At 37.9% G+C, this 13,335-nt stretch overlaps 1 long non-coding RNA gene across 1 annotated transcript; it reads left to right on the top strand.

Annotated features, from left to right (window-relative positions):
- The first annotated feature begins 4,643 nt into the window (after positions 1-4,643).
- Positions 4,644-6,633, top strand: LOC124858814. The gene is made up of 3 exons (XR_007035938.1): positions 4,644-5,052; positions 5,518-5,677; positions 6,398-6,633. It is a non-coding gene; the product is annotated as an uncharacterized LOC124858814 (long non-coding RNA).
- Positions 6,634-13,335: the final 6,702 nt, after the last annotated feature.

Here is a 13,335-nt window from a genome sequence, read left to right as displayed (position 1 = left end):
GAGCTTTTACTGTAACTAATTATATGTGCTTGTAGTCTATCTAACTGGTTGGGCTCATCAGGATTTATGGATAAGTAAAGCTGAGTATCATCAGCGTAACAGTGAAAATTTATCCCATGCTGCCTGATAATTTGACCTATTGGAAGCATATATATAGTAAAGAGAATTGGCCCAAGTACTGAACCCTGTGGTACTCCACAATTAACCCTGGAGTTTAAAGATGATTTATCATTTACATGAACAAACTGGAATCTGTCAGACAGATAAGATTTAAACCAGCCTAGCGCTGTTCCCCTGATCCCTACAGCATATTCCAGCCTTTCTAAGAGAATATTATGATCGACTGTATCAAATGCAGCACTGAGATCTAACAGAACCAGAACAGACACAAGTCCATTATATGAGGCCATAAGAATATCATTAGTGACTTTCAGCAGAGTTGTTTCAGTGCTATGATGAGCTCTGAAACCTGACTGAAACTCTTCAAACAGGTCATTGCTGTGTAAATGCTCAAACATTTGATTAGCAACTATTTTCTCAAGAATGTTAGATAAGAATGGAAGATTGGATATAGGTCTGTAATTTTTCAAATCATCTCGATCGAGCGAAGGTTTCTTAAGTAAAGTTTTAATTACAGCTAACTTAAAAGCCTGTGGTACATATCCATTTACTAAAGATAGATTAATCATATCTAAAATGGGGCTGGTAATCAGAGGGAACACTTCCTTAAATAATTTGGTTGGGATTGGGTCTAACATACAAGTTGAAGGTTTAGATGAAGCTAATATTTCTGATAACTCAGGATCAAAACAGTCCAAACACAAATCAGGTTCTGCAGTTATTTCCAATGTTGTCTCACTTGCTGAGGATGAAGTAACCATCTTCGGGAGTATGTCAAAGATTTTCTTTTTAATAGAATCAATTTTATTTAAGAAGAATCCCATAAAGCCATGACTGCTGAAAGCTAAGGGAATGAATGGCTCAACAGAGCTATGACTCTGTGTAAGTTTAGCAACTGTACTAAAGAGAAACCTAGGATTATTCTTGTTCTCTTCTATTAATGATGATAAATAAGCTGTTCTAGCTTGGCGAAGTGTCTTTTTATACAACAGTAGGCTATTTTTCCCGATTAAGTAGGAATCCTCTAGGTGTGCAGAGCGCCACTTTCTCTCCAATTTTCTAACATTGTTCTTTAAAGTATGCAGCTCTGAATTAAACCAAGGAGCTTGCCTCCTATGAATGGTTACCTTCTTTTTCAAGGGGGCTGCATTGTCTAATGCATCATGCAATGATGAAGAAACACTATGAACAAAATAATCAATTTGTGAAGGGACAGAAACAGAATTATTGCCCTCCATTGTGCTTTTCAGTGATAATGAGGAAATTAAAAGTGGAACAGATTCTTTAAAAGTTGTTACAGCATCACCTGATAATGATCTACTATAATGAAATTTTCTTTCAGGTGTGGAGTACTCGGTTAAATTAAACTCAAAGGTTATTAAGAAATGGTCAGACAGGACAGGGTTATGAGAGAATATTGTTATGTCTTTACACTCAATGCCATATGTTAGCACAATGTCCAGAGAATGAAGACAAACGTGGGTAGGTTTGTTAATGTTTTGAGCAAAGCCAGTTGAGTCTAAGATAGCATTAAAGGCTATATTTAAGCTATCACTTTCAGTGTCAACATGAATGTTAAAATCACCCAATATAATAACCTTATCTGTATTTAACACTAAAACAGATAAAAGGTCTGAAAACCGATCTAAAAATTGAGAGTAAGGGCCTGGTGGACGGTACAAAACAACAAACAGAAGTGGTTTTAGTGCTCTGCAATTTGGATGAGGAAAACTAAGGATTAAATATTCAAAAGAGTTGTAGCTATTGATTGGTCTGGGACTAATCAATAAATCCGACTGAAAGATGGTTGCTACTCCTCCTCCTCGCCCAGTATTTCGAGGAATGTGAAAATTTAAATAATTAGGAGGAGTTGACTCATTTATAGTAACATAATCCTCTTGCTGCAGCCAGGTTTCTGTGAGGCAAAATAAATCAATCTTATTGTCACAAATCAGGTCACTAACTAGCAATGTCTTTGAAGAGAGAGATCTTATGTTCAGTAAGCCACATTAGTGTTTCTATCGTGACAAAATGTAAAAAGGGTCACGAGACATAAAAACATGTGAAATCCACTGTGTATACAGTGATGTTTTTTTTCTTTCGTTTGTCTCGCTTCATCATTTAGAAAGAGAACAATCATGCTAGAATTTGTGTGTGTCCACTTGCCTCTTGTGAGATGTGATGAAGAGTTAGTGCGGCTTATAACAACAGAGAAATTACCTTGGCTCTGTTGTCCTCGGCTGCCGGGCGGTGCTGTTGCTTTAACACTGCTGAGAAGCGTGCTGTCTCTCACTTTATATGCTGATCTTTTCTCTAAACTCCAAAAGAAACACGCTTACACACCTTCTATAACCTTACAGAGCCAAGGATGAGATGGGGAAACGGTATGTAGATTACATTTTAAAGGAGGCTATCCACTGATTTGTTTTGTGAAAATAAATTAAAAATGATGCAACTTATAACAACAGAGAAAGCATTATTGTCGCTGCTCTGTCACTGTCATGACATAAAAAAATCATTTTCACTTGTGTTTCTCTGTCTGTGTGTGGTGACTCAACCAGAAATTTTAAACATGAAACGGTTGCAAGGCACAACATGACTTAAAACTGTCCAGGAACATCACTGGTGAAACAACGAATCTCAGTGGGGTTTGAAAGGCAGGAATCATCTAATGAAGAGTTTGAAATAAGAAACATATTTTAAAATATTGAAGTATCAGAGCAGGAGCTGTTATTTGCTGTGTTTACGGGTCAAATTTAGTTGTTTGTAAAAAACAGTCTAAGTGACTCAGAAACAACACGAGTATAGATGGTGAAAGTGACAATACATTTGTTTTTTCAACATGTATCTCAACAAACTTGCATATACAGGTCCTTCTCAAAATATTAGCATATTGTGATAAAGTTCATTATTTTCCATAATGTCATGATGAAAATTTAACATTCATATATTTTAGATTCATTGCACACTAACTGAAATATTTCAGGTCTTTTATTATCTTAATACGGATGATTGTGGCATACAGCTCATGAAAACCCAAAATTCCTATCTCACAAAATTAGCATATTTCATCCGACCAATAAAAGAAAAGTGTTTTTAATACAAAAAACATCAACCTTCAAATAATCATGTACAGTTATGCACTCAATACTTGGTCGGGAATCCTTTGGCAGAAATGACTGCTTCAATGCGGCGTGGCATGGAGGCAATCAGCCTGTGGCACTGCTGAGGTCTTATGGAGGCCCAGGATGCTTCGATAGCGGCCTTTAGCTCATCCAGAGTGTTGGGTCTTGAGTCTCTCAACGTTCTCTTCACAATATCCCACAGATTCTCTATGGGGTTCAGGTCAGGAGAGTTGGCAGGCCAATTGAGCACAGTGATACCATGGTCAGTAAACCATTTACCAGTGGTTTTGGCACTGTGAGCAGGTGCCAGGTCGTGCTGAAAAATGAAATCTTCATCTCCATAAAGCTTTTCAGCAGATGGAAGCATGAAGTGCTCCAAAATCTCCTGATAGCTAGCTGCATTGACCAACACCAGCAGCTGACACGGCACCCCAGACCATCACTGACTGTGGGTACTTGACACTGGACTTCTGGCATTTTGGCATTTCCTTCTCCCCAGTCTTCCTCCAGACTCTGGCACCTTGATTTCCGAATGACATGCAGAATTTGCTTTCATCGGAAAAAAGTACTTTGGACCACTGAGCAACAGTCCAGTGCTGCTTCTCTGTAGCCCAGGTCAGGCGCTTCTGCCGCTGTTTCTGGTTCAAAAGTGGCTTGACCTGGGGAATGCGGCACTTGTAGCCCATTTCCTGCACACGCCTGTGCACGGTGGCTCTGGATGTTTCTACTCCAGACTCAGTCCACTGCTTCCGCAGGTCCCCCAAGGTCTGGAACCGGCCCTTCTCCACAATCTTCCTCAGGGTCCGGTCACCTCTTCTCGTTGTGCAGCGTTTTCTGCCACACTTTTTCCTTCCCACAGACTTCCCACTGAGGTGCCTTGATACAGCACTCTGGGAACAGCCTATTCGTTCAGAAATTTCTTTCTCTGTCTTACCCTCTTGCTTGAGGGTGTCAATAGTGGCCTTCTGGACAGCAGTCAGGTCGGCAGTCTTACCCATGATTGGGGTTTTGAGTGATGAACCAGGCTGGGAGTTTTAAAGGCCTCAGGAATCTTTTGCAGGTGTTTAGAGTTAACTCGTTGATTCAGATGATTAGGTTCATAGCTCGTTTAGAGACCCTTTTAATGATATGCTAATTTTGTGAGATAGGAATTTTGGGTTTTCATGAGCTGTATGCCAAAATCATCCGTATTAAGACAATAAAAGACCTGAAATATTTCAGTTAGTGTGCAATGAATCTAAAATATATGAATGTTAAATTTTCATCATGACATTATGGAAAATAATGAACTTCATCACAATATGCTAATATTTTGAGAAGGACCTGTATCCCTTATGAATTTCATTATTGATGAATGTCGTGGCAGTAAACAGACACATTAGTCAAAATAAATGACAAATGAAGTGTATTAGAGAAGTATTGAATTTCTTTTGAATAAATAAATCAAAATAACAAATCAAATCAAAAAGTAATTCAAGCTTTAATTGTTTAATTGTTGAAAAAGAAGAATACATGGTTTTTAATTTTTTTCACAAATAAAAAAAATCTAATCTAAGTGTTACATGCATTTTTATTCAGGCACCCTGGATAATAAACTTGTAGAACCACCTTTTGCTGTAATTGAAGCTCTACTTGGAAGTTTTTGCACGTGTGTGTGTCCCCTACATGACTTGTGAAAAACTTTGAACGACTTGTATTTTTCTTCTTGGCACTTTTCCATAAAGGCCAGCTTTGCGGCGTCCACACCTAGTAGGTGTCTTCTCAACCGATTCTCCTAGGTGAGCTGTGGAGCACTACATCTCATACGGTGAGCTGCTTGGCTGCTTTCTGATTAATACTCTCTATGACAGCAGTCAGTTTAGGTGGACGACCATATCTTGGTAGGTTCACAATTGTGCCATGCTCTTTCCTGTCTCAGAGAATAGATTCAGCAGTGCTCCCTGAGATGTTCATTGCATGGAATATTGAAATCTAACCCTGGCTAACTTTTCCACAACTTAATTCATGACTTGTCTGCTGTATCCCTTAGCCTTCATGATGCTGTTTGTTTGCTCAGTAATTTTCCTTACTATCTTGTTCCTAATGGTTGTCCCAAAGTACAGGTGCCTATTTGCACATATTAATAGGGGAGAGGCAAAATACACCCTAGACTGATCAACACTCAATCACATAGCAAAAATGACAATATATAGCAAGCAGTAATTATTCACTCACATATGAGCACTTTGAGATCTCTAATTAAACTAACATCCATGTTTCTGGACTTTGAAAGGAAATTGAAGTACCCTGGAAAAAAGTTGCATGGGCAGAGTTCTTCCTTGTTGCCTGCAGCCTCCACTGGTTGCATTGGGGAGGACAGGTGCATGAAGGTCTTGATCCCACTGGCTGAGTAAAAGACTGCATCTTCGAAGAAACCTTGGATCCAATATAAAGTATGGGTTTGTTTGTTGTGTATATGGTGACTGTATTAATTCTTCAGTGTTTACTACAACAATCTTCTGTTTGTGCTCCAATCGGCTGTAGCACACAGCCAGAGCTCATACACACATTAATATTTCAATTTATGGTACTGCAATGTACATGTGGGGCTTAAAATGGTTACTAAATATCGCTGGAGCTTCCTGTTAACTGAATTGGTAATTCCAGATGTAAGATCATCCCGCGATCCGTCCATTTGTTTGCTTGCCATCTTTTGAGTCCATAAAAATCTTTCGCCGCCATCTTAATATTCCATTACTTCATTCAAAAATCTGCTATTTGTCCAAAAGGTTACTGATTTCCAATTTAGCAAATTATTTTAAAAACAATATTTTATTAAAATAAATGTTTCCCTTCTAAATTTACAATGTGAACTGGTTGTTCATCTACATACCAAATATTGTTCTTAATTGATTTTAAAATTAATTTGACCTTAATCCCAATTGCTTCAAACAAACTTTGGTTCTTAAACATGCATATTCACAATAAACTGATATCACTGCATCGTTTTATTTGTTATTGGTTTAAGGTTTTCTTCTTATTTGTTTCTTTGTCCTTTTTTTCTGTATTTTATTAATTTTCCTTATTCTTTTCATATTACTAGTAGTTTTGTTAAATGGAGTTTTGACGAAAATTCAATCTGGAAGACTCTCCCTCTCCTCTGCTCCATCCAGTGACTCCACCATGCGTCCCTGCTCCAACCAATCAGCATCGAGTCCACATTTCCTCTTCAGCCAACAACCGTCCAAGGCTCTGCTTTAAAGATCTTCACTCATGGACTTCCTCGCTCTTCAAGCTGAGCTGTGACCCTCCTCCTCCCCATCTCCATAATCTGGCATCGGATCCTGGGGGAAAGAAATCTCTAATACTAATCATAAGTTGTTCATTCAAGCTCATGTCATTCTCAGCGTTTGTGTCTTCCTCTGGAGTCTGAGCGCCAAAGAAATTTATTTCTGTAAATAAACTTCTCTAATCGCCACCTATGTGTCTTCTCATTGTGAGTCTTACAGAATTAAAATGTAAATAACCTAGTCAAAGTGTTACTTGGTATTAAGACTAAAAGTAAGGTTAAAGTATTCTGTTGATAAATTCTTGTATTTTGGAGATAAGTTGTTTGAGTTTATTCTGTATATGTGTGCAGGGCTTGCTGTTTGAGAACCCCAATGTGCGAATGCACTCCATCATATAATGTTCTATAATACCACAGCTCTCCAGGCAGGTATTCATAAAACAATAATTGACAGAGATTTAGAACTGTTTGGTTATTATTTTCTGATAATCAGGTGGTGCCCCGTCTTGGTAATTTGGACTAAAATTACTAACTTTGTAAATAATTGCCTTTGTCTTCCATTGAGCCACAGAGGACACAGTAGCTTGAGCAGAGATATTTATAAATGTATTTTTCTCTGATTTCATTTTCATTTGTCCTGTCTTGCATATCGGCACAGTTGTTTATTTTATATGGTACTCACTAGTTTTCAATTTTTGATGCCAAATGTATCTTCATATAGGTGAGTGCACGTAACAAATAGCAGCTTTGACAGATCGAAAGTAAAATCATTTCCCACATCATGCTATACTGGGCAGTGTAGATTTTTGATTAACAGTTGTAATCGAACTTGAGCCCCTCTTTCTGAGCCATTTCCCCTTGGCTGTCCAAAAAAGAACTGCATTGGATTTCAAGCTGTCTCTGACTTCAAAAGCAGTGAGATGGGAAAGAAAGCAAGTGAGGAAGTGCAAGTGGAGACACATAGACAGAGAAGAAAAAAACTGGGATGAGTTGGGAAGGAGGGGTGAGAATGTGGTTGAAAGCAAGACAGAGAACAAGACAGACAGGGAGACAAAAAGGAGTAATTTGTGTACTCTCATTTGGTGGGAAAAAAAGAGTTTCTGGTTGTAAGCAATTGTCCGCCAATAGAATTCCCAAAACGTAAGGGAGCAGAGAATGCATCACCTTTGGCCGAGTTCTAAAGTGTTAATTTATAAATGTGGCAGAAATGTTGAAGAGGGTTTTAAGTAGTATTGACTTTTCCTTCAGTCTTTGAGGAAAGCCTAAAGGAAACCTGCTGAAGGTCCAAGTTTGTCCACAGAGCCCATGTGTAAATGTAAGACAAAATCTATAATAGTCAAGACTATTTTTCCCCTTTTGGCTTCTGTCTTATCAGCATGAAATATAACAGGACAGTAAACTAATACCACCATTACTTGTTTATGATACTGGAGGCAGCAGAACAGGCAGGATGCAGTTTTTGTAATGTGCAGTTCTCATTCCAAACACGTACTGATCCTTTTAATTTGCCATGTTATAGTGTTGTAAATCTGCCCCAACATCATACTAATGGTAAAAGGCGAGAAAGGATTTGGACAAACTCAAGCTAGGTCTTATCACCTTTTTAATCTAATCTGCTCCTGTTTTTGTTTTCACCCTCACATACTGAGACTAATTGAGCTGAAAAAAAACAAAGGGTTTTTAAAATTATACAGTATGTCACAAAAGTGAGTCCACCCCTCATATTTTGAAAATATTATATATTTTCATGGGACAACACTGAAGATATGACACATTTTCATAAAATGTAAGGTAGTCAGAGTACAGCTTGTATAGCAGTTTAAACATTGCCACTGTCCAAACCGGTAACAAAAGTGAGCACACCCCTAAGTGAAAATGTCCAAATGGTGCCCAAACTATAAACAGCAACAATTCTTCCTTTCAGATCCTCAGAAAGTGCTTTGCCATGAGGTGCCATGTTGAACTTCCAGTTACAAGTATGAGAGAGTGTGGGAACAATAACACCAAATTTAATACACTTACTCCCCATTCACACCTGAGACCTTGTAACAGTAATGAGTCACATGGCACCTGTTGGGGCCATCCATTTTGGTCGCACATTTTGACATGCACAGCTCAACAGATGTTGCAGCTCTGACGTCACTGGGAGCAAAACCGGCTGAGATGCAGAGTTTCGTTGCCATTTCCCGCCTGTCTCACAGGACAGCGCAACGGAGGCGCATATCTGGCAAACTTTTGCTCCACAAGGCCATTCCCGGAAGAGCTTGCAAGCTGGAAATCTGTCTGATACGAGACGATCAGGAGATTTATTTGCCGATCGAAGACCATGCAGACACCCGGCGCCTGTGTATACCCACAGAAGTTCTATGTCCAAGGAGATGAGGATGATTTCTCATCCTAGACGGATGAGAAATTATCGTTTTTTTCTTTAATTTGATCACGGATGTGTGGTCCCCCTCCCCTCCTTTTTCTTCAGACCTGATCCATCCTCAATCGGTGGAGAGCAGAGATCAACGTCAAAGAAATGTTGTTCTTTTCATATTAAACTGGATAGGTGCATTTAGAGGTCTGGGCAGTATAAGGCATAGTGAAGGTGATTTAGAATCACCAGTAGTTAATCTCAGTTGCATGCAATACTGATTGAATTATGTTATGCTGAGCTGTGTTTTGACTTGGTGCGCAAGCGATGCTGAATTGTGCGTGGCTAATGTTTTGTCCAGCTGATCTCAAATCAGCCAGGAGTTAGAATTTGGACTTTTAAACATTTTTCATTCAAAGCAACTCCTGTCTGGGCCTCGCCTGACCACTCTTTGTTCCAGTTTTATTGCTGGAGATTTTCCACTGAGTTCCCGCCTCAGAGTTTTATGACCCATTGTCAAGATTTGGAGCGATCAGCTGGTTGTGGCTAAAGGGGCGTGGCCCCACCGTTTTATCAACTGATTGCTGCAATCGAGACATCAGCACCAGGAGGACCTCTCTTTCCATTTAACCCAAATTACACATTTGTCCATAAAACTACTGGTATGATTTTCATAGACACTAAATGCGCATATACAGTACAGACCAAAAGTTTGGAGACACCTTCTCATTCAAAGAGTTTTCTTTATTTTCATGACTATGAATATTGTAGCTTCACACTGAAGGCATCAAAACTATGAATTAACACATGTGGAATTATATACTGAACAAAAAAGTGTGAAACAACTGAAAATATGTCTTATATTCTAGGTTCTTCAAAGTAGCCACCTTTTGCTTTGATTACTGCTCTGCACACTCTTGAGAAGGTGTGTTCAAACGTTTGGTCTGTACTGTATGTTTTTCTTTTAGTATTATTGTTAGGTAGTCATTGTTATTCCCTTTGTGTAGAATGGTGCTTATTAGTTAGGTGAAGGTTTTTGGACCAGAATAATGGTATATCAGGGTTATTTGGCTTCAATAAATCTTCATATATATAATTAAGAGAAGCATTTGTGTTTATTTGGTGCAAGAGTGATTTATCTGTCAAAACAAGGTCGAAGATCCTCCACCTTCGGTGAAGTGGTTGAATAAACAGTGACAGTTGGTGGTTTTGGTTAATAATTTGTAATTATTAAAGAGCTTTGAGCCCATAATCACAACACCAGAGGACATCTCTGATTTCTATTCGTAAGTAATGATTTTTGGTTAAGAATTAAATTATTTTTCAAATTATGATTTTAAATTATAATTCTTGATTAATATTAATTTATCAATAATCATAATCCTTACACACCAGAGAGGAAAAATGGCTAACTGGGCACAATTTGGACATTTTCACTTAGTGGTGTGTTCACTTTTGTTGCCAGCATTTTAAACATTAATGGTTGTGTGTGTAGTTAAATTGAGGGGACAGCAAAATTCCACTATTATACAAGTTTTACGCTGACTAACATTGTATCAAAGTATCATATCTTCAGTGTTGTCCCTTGAAAAGATACAGTAAAATATTTGCAAAAAATGAGGTCTGTGCCACTTTTGTGAGATATTGTATGAACTATGTAACTGCCAGTGTAGTGGCAACCCTAAACCAATCTATTCCAAATTGTGAGCATCTTTAGGGTTGTAAATGACAAACCATATTTAGCCTACTGCACCACGTGTTTTAACATGTAATTCAGCAATGCTTCCGTTGCGTCACTGTCCATGCAAAACTTTATCATGAACTGGCGATAAAGGAACAATATATACAGGGTCGTCTATTTATTGGTATAATCTCAAACTGAAAGAATTTAGAGAAGAAAATCAGCCTTTAATTTGAGTATAATTATTCCGTGGGCAAATAAATCTCATGATAAGAACTAATTGTTTTTAATCAAATTATTAGTGGCATGGTTATTAGCGGTTCATTTAAAAATAAATGCAACCTGTTTCCCTGGGGTATAAATAAGATGTGGCACAGAGGTAAACTTCTTGTAGCCTCAACACCTATCTGGATGAGGACCCATATTTATCTTGCCTTCATGCACACTGAGCAGGCTGGTAAGAAATAATGACATCTTGCCATAAAAGCCTTAGATGCTACATGCCAACTAGTGGTATGAGAGCAATGGCAGAAAAAAGCCTTTTCTATCCTACCTTCACGAACGTAAATTTGCCGAACTCTGATAAAGTTTTAGAGCCGTTTGCATTGATCACATTAGACTAAAACTGAGACTTTGGCAACACACTCTCCCAGTGGATCTGACCAGAAACTAGGTGTGAATGCATGGATGAGTACCTCATGCCCATTGTTAAGTATGATGAAGGATTTGTGATGCTGCAGGCCTTTTTCTTTTGCAAAAACCCAGGGAACCTTGTTCAATTGCATGAAAATGTGAATCCTCTGAAATACCAGAACATGTTTAGTAAAAATCTTGTCCTCTGCCAATAAACTGAAAACTGGTTGTTAGTGGGCTTTTCAACAGGATTGTGATCTAAAACAAATGTCTAATGACCACAGAGATGGTTCATTAGAAACAAATTTAACCTTCTTCAATGGCCATCTCGGTCCCAGACCTAAATCTTATTGGAAACCTGTAGGGAGAACTGAAGAGATGAGAGGATAAGAGAGGGGTCAGGATGATCTAGAGAGATTGTGCCATCGGATGGTCAAATATTCTTCGCTCTGTATGCTTAACCCTTGAGACATCTTATAACAGAATACCAAGCACCGTCTTGTTGGCGAAAGTAGGTTCTCAAAGTACTGACAGCAGGGGTACAGATAATTGTGCAAACAGGGATTTTGTTAAAAGCTATTTTTATTAAAGTTTTCAGTTTGTGATCATGTTGCTGCAATGAAATATTTTTGCACATCTTTACCAGGGGCAACCAATAAATGTGTCCAGCAACTGTTATGTATTCAAGCTGCTTTTATGCTTTTTTCACTGTCTGACTAGAGAATGGTTTCCTTTAATAGGTGAAGTTTGATTTAAAATGTCGTTGTGCATTTACATACTATCACATGCTGACTCTTGCTCAAAAACTAAAGAATTCTGATCCTCAATCAAGCTGGAAGAATTTTGTTCTTCATGAAATTGCTGGTATTTTCATCTCCAAGACAGATCAGGTATTTTTAAATCGAGTCAATCTGTTTCTGTTGATAGCAGATGGTGTTTTGTTCAACAATGACCATAAACAAACATTTTGAATAAAAAAGGGAGCAGAGAATGATTCAGTATTTTGTGATTATATGTGTTAGTGATAATTGCTAGGCGCTGTGTGATACACTGTTGGTGACATATTCATACAGAAAAAATACAGCTATTACTCAGAGGTTTTGACGTATATAGTAGTTACCCAAAAAATACTTTGTCAATTCTAAAAATATATTTTTTAATCAAAGTCAAAGACTGTGTTCAAAATCCCTGGATTATATACTGTAGGTGCATATAGCTGCTGAAAACTTGTGGCTCCAAAAATTAAACTTTTCATGATATATATAGCTTCTAAATGTAAATCCATACTGTTTGGTGAAAATGTAAGGATTATGATTATTGATTAATTAATATTCATCAAGAATTATAATTACAAATCATAATTTGAAAAAAAAAAAAAATCCTTAACAAAAAATCATTACTTACGAATAGAAATCAGAGATGTCCTCTGGTGTTGTGATTATGGGCTCAAAGCTCTTTAATAATTACAAATTATTAACCAAACCACAAACTGTCACTGTTTATTCAACCACTTCACCGAAGGTGGGGGAACTTCGATCTTGTTTTGACAGATAAATCACTCTTGCTCGAAATAAACACAAACGCTTCTCTTAATTATATATATATGAAGATTTATTGAAGCCGAATAATCCTGATATACCATTATTCTGGTCCAAAACCATCACCTAACTAACAAGCACTACTCTACACAAAGGGAATAACAATGACTACCTAACAATAATAATAAAAGAAAAACACATACGTGCATTTAGTGTCTATGAAGATCAAACCAGTAGTTTTATGGACAAAATGTGTAATTTGGGTTAAATGGAAAGAGAAGTCTTCCTGGTGCTGATGTCTCGATTGCAGCAATCAGTTGATAAAACGGTGGGGCCACGCCCCTTTAGCCACAACCAGCTGATCGCTCCAAAGCGCTCCGCAACAAGTTAATACCTGAGATTAACTACTGGTGATCCTACATAACCTTAAATGCCTCATCCTACCCAGACCTCTAAATGCACCTATCCGGTTTAATATAAAAAGAACAAAATTTATTTGACATTGATCTCTGCTTTCCACCGATTGAGGATGGATCAGGTCTGAAGAAAAAGGAGGGGATGGGGACCACACGTCCGTGATCAAATTAAAGAAAAAAACGGTAATTTCTTAT

The sequence above is a fragment of the Girardinichthys multiradiatus genome, chromosome 22 (assembly GCF_021462225.1).
Source record: "Girardinichthys multiradiatus isolate DD_20200921_A chromosome 22, DD_fGirMul_XY1, whole genome shotgun sequence".
In the NCBI taxonomy this organism is placed as follows: Eukaryota; Metazoa; Chordata; class Actinopteri; order Cyprinodontiformes; family Goodeidae; genus Girardinichthys; species Girardinichthys multiradiatus.
Note: the sequence above shows the minus strand (reverse complement) of the source record. Positions and strands in the feature narration are given on the sequence as shown.